Genomic DNA, 12,624 nt, shown 5'->3' on the forward strand with positions numbered 1-12,624 from the left:
TCTTCTGCCTCTTCTTTCTAAGGTTTACCTTCTGTCCAACATTTATTCCTCTGGCCACATTTTCCCCTAATTTTTCCAAATTCCACAGACGCAGCCATCACTTTGCTAGCTCTGCCTTCTGGTAAATGTGATTAAAATATTTTTTTATCAAGTTTTTTGCTTAGCTCACCAAGAATTGGGTGTCACTCCAGCCCTTATATACCTATAAATCATTACACTCTGGGGGTTTTGTTTGCTTGCTTGTTGTTTCTCTTTTTGTTGTTGTATGGTTTGTTTGTTGTTGTTGGTTTTTTTTTTTTTTTTTTTTTTTTGAGACAGAATCTCAGTCTAGCCCAAGCTAGCCTTAAACTGGAGGCAATCGTCCTGCCTCAGGCCCCTAAGTGCAGGACTTACAGGCACAAGTGACCACATGTGCCTAACCCTTTTTTCTTTTTTGACCTTCCCTTGACCTGCATTTTTCCCATCTTGCTGGCACCCTCTTGTGCCCAGAGAGACCCTCTTCTGCCTACATCCCCTGCCTTGTCTGTTCCCCCTTCCCCGTTTGATCCCTTCCTCCTGACTCATAGTCCACTTTCTAAGATCTGATGTCCTCCATATGAATGTATTTGCACATATTAATTCAAATCTAGATTTTGCATATAAGAAAACTGTGGTTTGTCCTGAATCTGACAAATGTCACTTAACAGGGTGATCTCCATGCCTGTCCATCGTTCTGTGTGAATGCTATACATATGTGTACCAATGTGTGACTACTTAAAGATGTACTCATATGGTTGGTTCTATTCCTGCCTAGGTTCTAAGAGCCATCAGAGCATGGCTGTGCCCAGCTTATGGAAATAGATGATGTACCGAAATATACCCTCCCTGAACGGAGGAATTAAGGACTGAAAACATTTTTCTGAAGGACTGGCTGAGTTCACTTTAAGGCCCCTGGAATTTTTTGGCTAGTTCAAAATGTTAAACTAAAGGCTGAATAGACATGTAACTCAATGGACAAGAATTTGCTTAGCATGTGCAAAGGCCCCGGGGTTCAATCATGAGCATATGTAAAATAAATAGAGAAAGTTAATTAAGGCCTGGTTAGAACCCAAGTATGTTGCTACACATCTGAAATCCTAGATACCCAGGAGGATTAAGTGTTCAAGATCAACCTGGGCTGCTCTGTCAAATCTTGGCTATCCAAAATGAATGATCATATGTCCATAGATCTATCCATTGGTGAATGAAAATGAAGACATGACTGCTTCAAGGTAATTGGTAAGGGGAAAGTTTAATTATAAACACAAGGGAGAGAAAAGTCATCCAGGCTGAACCAGGCCAGTGGAATGAATCGGGCTATGATGGTAGGGAAGATCAAGTGAGGAAGAGAAGAGAGAGGAAACAAGAAGACTCCAGGGAAATCAAAAGGCTGAAAGAGGAAGCAGGAACCTCGAGAGCCTGTAGCCAAATAGCTGAGTTTATATAGAAAGGAGAAAGTGAGAGAAAGAAGCCAGCCCCTTGGCTGGGAAGGGGGCAGGATGAAATTCTCAGTGGAACCACAGGTACTATGTGAGTCTCTTCCTAGTTTCATTGAGACACAGCAATATCCCTTCTTAAGAATAAAATGTCATCAAGCAGCCCAGTTAGCACAGAGTGTACATGTTCTGTGCATTTTATTTTCAGACAGTCCTGGTACATTTTGAAGAGAGGAACTCCAGACTTCCAGGTAATAAAAAACTGATTATTGTTACCCATTGCCCCCAGATGGGAACAATTGCTGAATTGAGTCCCAGGAATCCCTTCATGACTACCAAGCAGATAGGTAGCAAAATGAATGCAGACATGATTCAGGGACCTGAGGGGGGGAATTCTGCTGGCGTCTTCAGTAAAAGATGCACAAGACGTGGGAAGCAAGCCTCTCCTTGAGATTCAGTTCCTTCAGTCTTTCATTCTGTGGTGCCAACAAGTTTCTGGAGCCTGCAGTAATCCTTTGATAGAAAATATATTGATTGAATATTTCTTGAGTAAATGAATGAGTGGATAGGTCTATAAAGATATGATCACTCATTTTGGATAGCCAAGATTTGACAGCACTTTTTACATTCCTAAATACAGTCTTACTCTGCAGTTCAAGCTGAATTTGAACTCAGCGAGATCCTCCTGCCTCTGCCTTCCCAGTCCTGAGATTACAGGCACATGCAATCTGCTAGAAGCAATGTCCTCTCCTTTTCTCATGTTAAGGGTTGTGTGACGCTTGATCCCACTGACTTTTGCTACACTTGCCAGACAGCCAAAACCAATGTCTGGTGTTGACCTCCTGCTGGAATCCCTGATATTGTTGAAAGATGTTGAATAGATCATAATTTAAGCAACTGGAAACTTTGAGCATATGTCACTGGAAGAGTAAAGACCATGTTAATATTATTAATGATATAATTACAACATAATTATATTGAAATTACATATAAGTATGATATAATTATATTACTATATTATTATATAATTATTATAATTATTAATGGCTATTGCATGTGTTTGAAGTGCTGTTCTGTGAAGAATGTGTCTCTGAGTATAATGCCAAATTGCAGAACTCAGACCAATGGCTGGGAGTTTGAGCAGAGCAGTTTTATCCAAAGATTAAAAAAGATGGCTCGATTTCTGGAGCTGTCTCAGAGCCCAACAGTCTGTCCTGCAGAATGGTCAAGGTGGGGGTGATATCTTTTCCGACTCATCACTCCAATCTGTAGTGATCACAATGGGAAGCTTCCCCTCTTTCTTCCTTCTCTTTTCTTTTTTCTCTTCTCCCTCTCCTCAAATCTGAGTTTATACATTCCTTAATTTTTAATTTACTATCTGCATCAGTCTATAAAAATATTTTAGTTTATTTCATTTCATAAATTTTCTTCCTTCCATTCCTAATTTCTTTTGTAGTGTTCACCTCCCTCCATGTGAGCCACTTCTATATTTTTGATAGAAGGTATTAGATTTGGGTGTAAATACACAGTGCTGACTGTGGACAGGTGTCTCTGGAATTTCTGTCCACAATATGATAGTATTCCTTCAATTTTCTTATTACTTTGGTTCTGGAAGTACTGTATGGTTGATTCTGCAGCTTTGAGTGCACATCTTGCTCAGCGCCTCTATCTGACATGTCATGTTCCACAGTGTGTACCTGTCACATTTTTCATGACCTTGAAGTGGGGCATTCTCTAGACCAGATGGGTGTATCCATGGGCTCATATTTACTACATCATGAAGTTATTTATTTCCCTTATGCTCTGTGATTTTCTTGTTCTTGTCTAGGAAAGAGTCCTTCCCCAGTTCAAGGCCATGAAAAAAAATGAGGCTTCATTTTCTTCTACTGATTTTTAACTTTTATCTTCTATATTTAGGGGTTAACAGTATAGAGTGTAAGGCCCCTGATGCTGGGCCTCCGCTCAAGTCCCGGGATGAGCTGGCCAGTACCCCAGTGTCCCGAGAGAAAACCACACCTGATGCAAACTGCAAGAGGTTTTATTATCAGCTAGCTGTGGACGAACTCCCTCCACCTTGCAGGGCAGGGGAATTCGACCCTGAGTGGTGACAGTAGGGTGTTTTTAACAGCTAGCTGAGGAATTGGGAGGAGTTGGGAGGAGATGGGAGGAGCTGGGAGGAGAGTTGGGAGGAGTTGGGAGGAGAGTTGGGAGGAGAGTTGGCTACAGCTCCTTTCTGGTGAGGGGCGGAGTGAGCTGCAGCCTCCTCTCCAGCGTCTATCTCCATGTCCTTGGCACAGGAAGGCAGGCATCTCCGGTTGTACAGTATAGAAACAAAAAGATCTTTTGCTGGCTATAGAGAACAAAGAGCTTCTTTCTAGCTGTATTTTTAAAGATCAGGGAAAACAAGCTTGGGGAACATTCAGGGGCTTTACCTTCCAGGGAGAAACGCTCTAAGTCGGGGTCTCACAAGAGAGGCTTTCCCCCTTTTCATTGACATATACCCAGGGTCCAAAAAACCTCCCACACATAGTAGGTAATAAGTATCTGTTGAATAAATGATGAATTTAGGCTTAATTATGTATATCATCAGAGGTAGAAACCTAACTATATGTTTCTTCAAATAAATTAAGCCAGTTTCACATTTCAATAGTAGGAGCCCTATTAGTTAGTAATCCATCTTAGCAATGAATCTGCTTGGTAATTCATCTCTCCTCTCACTCAGATTTATGGCTCTTTCATTATACAATATCACAATAGTCTTAGTACTCTGGTTTTGCTATGTCTTACACCGTTGCCTTGATAAATTGTGGCTTATTGCCTGCTTTGTAGGACAAGTTGCCCTCTCCTATTTTTTCAAAACTATCTTAGCAATTCATCAATCTTCCAATATATTTTATGTTATATGTTAACTTGCTCAAGATATTGTGGTAGAGTTTTGAATGAAACTGCCATTGTCTTATCATTGGGAAAGAAATGGGTATCTTTGGGATATTTCCCTATACATATATATGCTTCCTGCATTTACCCAGTTATTTGTGGTGGTTTGTAAGGAGATCCAAGTTTTTAACATACTGGCTTTGTATATTCCATTGTATTAATAATTTTCAGTTGCCATAAATCTTATATGTGATTACTTCTTAACTAGTCTATGAGACTTGCAGAGTATTTTCTCATTAGACCTGCTAGTTTACCTGTTGGTTCTGGGTTTGTCCTGTGTAAATTTCTCGTGGGGGTATACTTAATAACATTTGGTTCTCTTTCTTTTCAATACTGATCTGTCCTCTTTTTAGGTTTACTTCATTGGCGAGGGCCCCTACTATACATTAATCCCGAGTCATCATAATGGATGCTCTTGTTTTATATGCACGATTTTGGAGGAAATGTGGTGGTTTGAATGAGAATGGTTCCCATAGGCTTATGCTTTAGTTCTTGCTTCCCATTGGTGGAACTGTTTGGGAAGGATTAGGAGGTGTGGCTTTGTTGGAAAAGGTGTATCACTAGGAGTGGGCTTTAAAGTTTCAAATGACTTGTGCCATTCCCAGTGTGCTTGTTCTCTTCTTGTTTGTGGATCAGAATGTGAGCTGTTAGTTGTTCCTGCCACCATATTTTTGCTCTGTCATCACAGACTCTAACCCTTGGAAACTTTAAACTCAAATAAACACTCTCTTTTATAAGTTGTCTTGGTCATGGGCTTTTGTCACAGCAATTGAAAAGTAAATAACACAGGAATGCTTAATTTTTTTCAATTTAAGCATATTGTTATAGGTTTTTAGTAAGTATTTCTAATCAAGGCCATTTTAGGATTTTTACATGAAAAAATGGAAGTTTGTGGTTCTAATTTTCTGCATTTATCAATATTGGCACATCCCTTATATCTTCACTGTGTTATAAAGTTTAGTCACTAAAATGAATGAAATAGGTATCAAACTAGCTATCCTTTCTTGCATTGGTTAACTTGATATATTATGTTTCAATAAACTATTAAATTTAATGAGTTAATATCTAAGATTTCTACACTAAAATTCACAAAACTGTATTTGTTGCTTTTTCTGTTAGTGGAAGGACAAACTATCTGATAGAAGGAAATAAAGGGAAAGGGGACTATATCGGCTCAAGACTCCAGAAGTTTGCTTCATCACATGGAAGCCATGGCAATAGGATGACATTATAGTGGCTTTTCACACTTGACAGATCCAGAAGCAGAAAAAAGGGAAACAGACGCAAAGCTGAGCTATAACCCTCAAAGACCAGCTAGACCCTACAACTTTCCAAAATAGTACTACCAGCTGGGGACCAGGAGTTCAAACACATGAGTCTGGGACTCGAGATGGCTCAGTGCTTAAAGTCACTGGCTACACTTTCAGAGTTCAATTCCCAGCACCCATACAACAGCTCAGAACTATATATAACTCCAGTTCCCAGGGATTCAATATCTTCTGACTTTTATGAACACCATATAGGCATGTGATACACAGACATGCATGGAGGCAAACACACCCATTCACATAAAAATTATCTTAAAAGATGAGGCAAATTAACAAATATAGAATATTCCATAGAATATTTCAGCCCCAAACCATAATACAGCAAGTAAATGAATTAAAACCTTTCACCTTTCCCTTGCTATTCTTTTAATATGTTAGTATTTGTTTGTAAAATTAAGTGTGAGCCTTTCATGAAGAGAAGGGTTTTATCACTAATTAAATATAAAAATAAAAATTGATTTATCATATTATTTTACCAGTGTGGTCTTTTTGTTTTGCCGTGATTTTTTTTCCATTATTTTTTCCATAGTGATTGGCATTTTATTTTCATTGACATGCCATCCTCTTTATTATTTTAATGCTCTTTTTACATATTTATCTCATTCATTACTCTATGTCTTCTCCTTCTCTTTGATATTAATCAATTCTATCTTAGGCATTCCAGAGTCAGTCATTTATATCCATTTTGAGTCAGGGTCTTCCTATGGAGCCCAGGCTGGCCTCAGACAGACAGCACCCTATTCTTTCCACTTACTGTCCTTTTGCTTTCCTTTTCCCTCCTCTTCTGCTATCGATTGAGAAGACTGAACTAGTGCTTTAAATATGAAAGCTCTATTGAACTGTTTTGGTTTCCCCAATACTCATTATAGCCTATATTTCTGTTTTTTTTTTTCTACAATACTGTAAGTATATCAATTGCTACAATTTAGGAAATCCTCATTTTCCTTGTGACCATCACTAATCCCATGTGGTTTTCTGATATTATCTAAAATTCAGCCCATTCATTTTGTGTCCTTTATCACTTAAATGACAATAAATTCTAGAGTCAATTACCCATCTTTTCTTCTTATGCACCTCCAAGTACACAGTACAATCCTGACTCATTAGTTTTCTTTTTTTTTAATTTTTAATATTTTTATTACATATTTTCCTCAATTAAATTTCCAATGCTATCCCAAAAGTCCCCCATAGCGCCCCCCACTTCCCTACCCACCCATTCCCATTCTTTTGGCCCTGGCATTCCCCTATATTGGGGCATATAAAGTTTGCAAGTCCAATGGGCCTCTCTTTCCATTGATGGCCGAATAGGCCATCTTTCGATACATATGCAGCTAGAGACAAGAGCTCTGGGGTTCTGGTTAGTACATCATGTTGTTCCAACAATAGGGTTGCAGATCCCTTTAGCTCCTTGGGTACTTTCTCTAGCTTCTCCATTGGGAGCCCTGTGATACATCCAATAGCTGACTGTGAACATCCACTCCTGTGTTTGCTAGGCCCCGGCATCATCTCACAAGAGACAGCTATATTTGGGTCCTTTCAGCAAAATCTTGCTAGTGTATGCAATGGTGTCAGCGTTTAGAAGCTGATTATGGGATGGATCCCTGGATACGGCAGTCTCTAAATGGTCCATCCTTTCATCACAGCTACGAACTTTGTCTCTGTAACTCCTTCCCTGGGTGTTTTGTTCCCAATTCTAAGAAGGGGCACAGTGTTCACACTTTGGTCTTCATTCTTCTTGAGTTTCATGCGTTTAGCAAATTGTATCTTATATCTTGGGTATCCTAAGTTTTGGGCTAATATCCACTTATCAGTGAATACATATTGTGTGAGTTCTTTTGTGATTGTGTTACTTCACTCAAGATGATGCCCTCCAGGTCCATCCATTTGGCTAGGAATTTCATAAATTCATTCTTTTTAATAGCTGAGTAGTACTCCATTGTGTAAATGTACCATAATTTCTGTATCCATTCCTCTGTTGAGGGACATCTGGGTTCTTTCCAGCTTCTGGCTATTATAAATAGGGCTGCTATGAACATAGTGGAGCATGTGTCCTTTTTACCGGTTGGGACATCTTCTGGATATATGCCCAGGAGAGGTATTGCTGGATCCTCCGGTAGTACTATGTCCAATTTTCTGAGGAACCGCCAGACTGATTTCCAGAGTGGTTGTACAAGCTTGCAATCCCACCAACAATGGAGGAGTGTTCCTCTTTCTCCACATCCTTGCCAGCATCTGCTGTCACCTGAATTTTTGATCTTAGCCATTCTGACTGGTGTGAGGTGGAATCTCAGGGTTGTTTTGATTTGCATTTCCCTGATGATTAAGGATGTTGAACATTTTTTCAGGTGCTTCTCTGCCATTCGGTATTCCTCAGGTGAGAATTCTTTGTTCAGTTCTGAGCCCCATTTTTTAATGGGGTTATTTGACTTTCTGGAGTCCACCTTCTTGAGTTCTTTATATATATTGGATATTAGTCCCTTATCTGATTTAGGATAGGTGAAGATCCTTTCCCAATCTGTTGGTGGTTTTTTTGTCTTATTGATGGTGTCTTTAGCCTTGCAGAAGCTTTGTAGTTTCATGAGGTCCCACTTGTCAATTCTCGATCTTACAGCACAAGCCATTACTGTTCTATTCAGGAATTTTTCCCCTGTGCCCATATCTTCAAGGCTTTTCCCCACTTTCTCCTCTATAAGTTTCAGTGTCTCTGGTTTTATGTGAAGTTCCTTGATCCACTTAGACTTGACCTTAGTACAAGGAGATAGGAATGGATCGATTCGCATTCTTCTACATGTTAACAACCAGTTGTGCCAGCACCATTTGTTGAAAATGCTGTCTTTTTTCCACTGGATGGTTTTAGCTCCCTTGTCGAAGATCAAGTGACCGTAGGTGTGTGGGTTCATTTCTGGGTCTTCAATTCTATTCCATTGGTCTATTTGTCTGTCACTATACCAGTACCATGCAGTTTTTATCACAATTCTCTGTAGTAGAGCTTTAGGTCCGGCATGGTGATTCCACCAGAGGTTCTTTTATCCTTGAGAAGAGTTTTTGCTATCCTAGGTTTTTTGTTATTCCAAATGAATTTGCAGATTGCACTTTCTAATTCGTTGAAGAATTGATTTGGAATTTTGATGGGGATTGCATTGAATCTGTAGATTGCTTTTGGCAAGATAGCCATTTTTACAATGTTGATCCTGCCAATCCATGAGCATGGGAGATCTTTCCATCTTCTGAGATCTTCTAGAATTTCTTTCTTCAGAGACTTGAAGTTTTTATTATACAGATCTTTCACTTCCTTAGTTAGAGTCACGCCAAGATATTTTATATTATTTGTGACTATTGAGAAGGGTGCTGTTTCCCTAATTTCTTTCTCAGCCTGTTTATTCTTTGTGTAGAGAAAGGCCATTGATTTGTTTGAGTAATTTTATATCCAGCTACTTCACCGAAGCTGTTTATCAGGCTTAGGAGTTCTCTGGTGGAATTTTTAGGGTCACTTATATAAACTATCATATCATCTGCAAAAAGTGATATTTTGACTTCATCTTTTCCAATTTGTATCCCTTTGATCTCCTTTTGTTGTCGAATTGCTCTGGCTAGGACTTCAAGTACAATGTTGAATAGGTATGGAGAAAGTGGACAGCCTTGTCTAGTCCCTGATTTTAGAGGGATTGCTTCAAGCTTCTCACCATTTACTTTGATGTTGGCTACTGGTTTGCTGTAGATTGCTTTTATCATGTTTAGGTATGGGCCTTGAATTCCTGATCTTTCCAAGACTTTTATCATGAATGGGTGTTGGATCTTGTCAAATGCTTTCTCCGCATCTAACGAGAGGACCATGTGGTTTTTGTCTTTGAGTTTGTTTATATACTGGATTACGTTGATGGATTTCCGTATATTGAACCATCCCTGCATCCCTGGGATGAAACCTACTTGGTCAGGATGGATGATTGTTTTGATGTGTTCTTGGATTCGGTTAGCAAGAACTTTATTGAGGATTTTTGCATCAATATTCATAAGGGATATTGGTCTGAAGTTTTCTATCTTTGTTGGGTCTTTTTGTGGTTTAGGTATCAGAGTAATTGTGGCTTCATAGAATGAGTTGGGTAGAGTACCTTCTGTTTCTATTTTGTGGAATAGTTTGTGAAGAACTGGGATTAGATCTTCTTTGAAGGTCTGATAGAATTCTGCACTAAACCCATCTGGTCCTGGGCTTTTTTTAGTTGGGAGACTATTAATGACTGCTTCTATTTCTTTGGGGGATATAGGGCTGTTTAGATCATTAACCTGATCTTGATTCAACTTTGGTACCTGGTATCTGTCTAGGAACTTCTCCATTTCATCCAGGTTCTCCAGTTTTGTTGAGTATAGCCTTTGGTAGAAGGATCTGATGGTGTTTTGGATGTCTTCAGGATCTGTTGTTATGTCTCCTTTTTCATTTCTGATTTTGTTAATTAGGATGCTTTCCCTGTGCCCTCTAGTGAGTCTGGCTAAGGGTTTATCTATCTTGTTGATTTTCTCAAAGAACCAGCTCCTTGATTGGTTGATTCTTTGAATAGTTCTTCTTGTTTCCACTTGGTTGATTTTGCCTCTGAGTTTGATTATTTCCTGCCGTCTACTCCTCTTGGGTGAATTTGCTTCCTTTTGTTCTAGTGCTTTTAGGTATGTTGTCAAGCAGCTAATGTGTGCTCTCTCTAGTTTCCTTTTGGAGGCACTCAGAGCTATGAGTTTTCCTCTTAGAAATGCTTTCATTGCGTCCCATAAGTTTGGGTATGTTGTGGCTTCATTTTCATTGAATTCTAAAAAGTCCTTAATTTCTTTCTTTATTCCTTCCTTGACCAAGGTATCATTGAGAAGAGTGTTGTTCAGTTTCCACGTGAATGTTGGCTTTCTATTATTTATTTTGTTATTGAAGATCAGCCTTAGTCCATGGTGATCTGATAGGATGCATGGGACAATTTCAATCTTTTTGTATCTGTTGAGGCCTGTTTTGTGACCAATTATGTGGTCAATTTTGGAGAAGGTACCATGAGGTGCTGAGAAGAAGGTATATCCTTTTGTTTTAGGATAGAATGTTCTGTAGATATCTGCCAGATCCATTTGATTCATAATTTCTCTTAGTTTCTCTGTGTCCCTGTTTAGTTTCTGTTTCCATGATCTGTCCATTGGTGAAAGTGGTGTGTTGAAGTCTCCCATTATTATTGTATGAGGTGCAATGTGTGCTTTGAGATTTACTAAAGTTTCTTTAATGAATGTGGCTGCCTTTGTATTTGGAGCATAGATATTCAGGATTGATAGTTCCTCTTGGAGGATTTTACCTTTGATGAGTATGAAGTGTCCCTCCCTGTCTTTTTTAATGACTTTGGGTTGGAAGTCAATCTTATCAGATATTAGAATGGCTACTCCAGCTTGTTTCTTCATACCATTTGCTTGGAGAATTCTTTTCCAGCCTTTCATTCTGAGGTAGTGTCTATCTTTTTCTCTGAGATGAGTTTCCTGTAAGCAGCAAAATGTTGGGTCTTGTTTGTGTAGCCAGTTTGTTAGTCTATGTCTTTTTATCGGGGAGTTGAGTCCATTGATATTAAGAGATATTAAGGAAAAGTAATTGTTGTTTCCTGTTATTTTTGTTGTTAAAGTTGGCATTCTGTTCATGTGGCTGTCTTCTTTTAGGTTTGTTAAGGGATTACCTTCTTGTTGTTTCTAGGGCGTGGTTCCTGTCCTTGTATTGTTTTTTTTTCTGTTATTATCCTTTGAAGGGCTGGATTCGTGGAGAGATAATGTGTGAATTTGGTTTTGTCGTGGAATACTTTGGTTTCTCCATCTATCTTAATTGAGAGTTTGGCTGGGTATAGTAGCCTGGGCTGGAATTTGTGTTCTTTTAGTGTCTGTATAACATCCGTCCAGGATCTTCTGGCTTTCATAGTCTCTGGTGAAAAATCTGGTGTAATTCTGATAGGCTTGCCTTTATATGTTACTTGGCCTTTTTCTCTTACTGCTTTTAGTATTCTATCTTTATTTAGAGCATTTGTTGTTCTGATTATTATGTGTCGGGAGGTATTTCTTTTCTGGTCCAGTCTATTTGGAGTTCTGTAGGCTTCTTGTATGTTCATGGGCATCTCTTTCTTTAGATTTGGGAAGTTTTCTTCTATAATTTGTTGAAGATGTTTGCTGGTCCTTTGAGTTGAAAATCTTCATTCTCATCCACTCCTATTATCCGTAGGTTTGGTCTTCTCATTGCGTCCTGTACTTCTTGGATGTTTTGAGTTAGGATCTTTTTGCATTTTACATTTTCCTTGATTCTTGTGCCGATGTTCTCTATGGAATCTTCTGCACCTGAGATTCTCTCTTCCATCTCTTGTATTCTGTTGCTGATGCTGGTATCTATGGTTCCAGATTTCTTTCCTAGGGTTTCTATCTCCAGTGTTGCCTCATTTTGGGTTTTCTTTATTGTGTCTACTTCCCTTTTTAGGTCTAGTATGGTTTTGTTCATTTCCATCATCTGTTTGGATGTGTTTTCCTGTTTTTCATTAAGGTCTTCTACCTGTTTGATTATGTTATCCTGTTTTTCTTTAAGGATTTGTAACTCTTTAGCAGTGTTCTCCTGCAATTCTTTAAGGGATTTTTGTGCTTCCTCTTTACTGTCTTCTACCTGTTTACCAGTGTTCCTTTGCATTTCTTTAAGTGTGTTATTAAAGTCCTTCTTGAAGTCCTCTACCATCATCAGGAGATATGCTTTTAGATCCGTGTCTAGCTTTTCCGGTGTGTTGGAGTGCCCTGGACTGGGCGAAGTGGGAGTGTTGGGTTCTGATGATGGTGAGTGGTCTTGGTTTCTGTTAGTAAGATTATTACGTTTACCTTTCGCCATCTGGTAATCTCTGGGATTAGTTGTTGTCGTTGTCACTGTTTAAAGA

Source organism: Mus caroli, unplaced genomic scaffold, assembly GCF_978045245.1.
Source record: "Mus caroli unplaced genomic scaffold, Mus_caroli_1 scaffold_1, whole genome shotgun sequence".
In the NCBI taxonomy this organism is placed as follows: domain Eukaryota; kingdom Metazoa; phylum Chordata; class Mammalia; order Rodentia; family Muridae; genus Mus; species Mus caroli.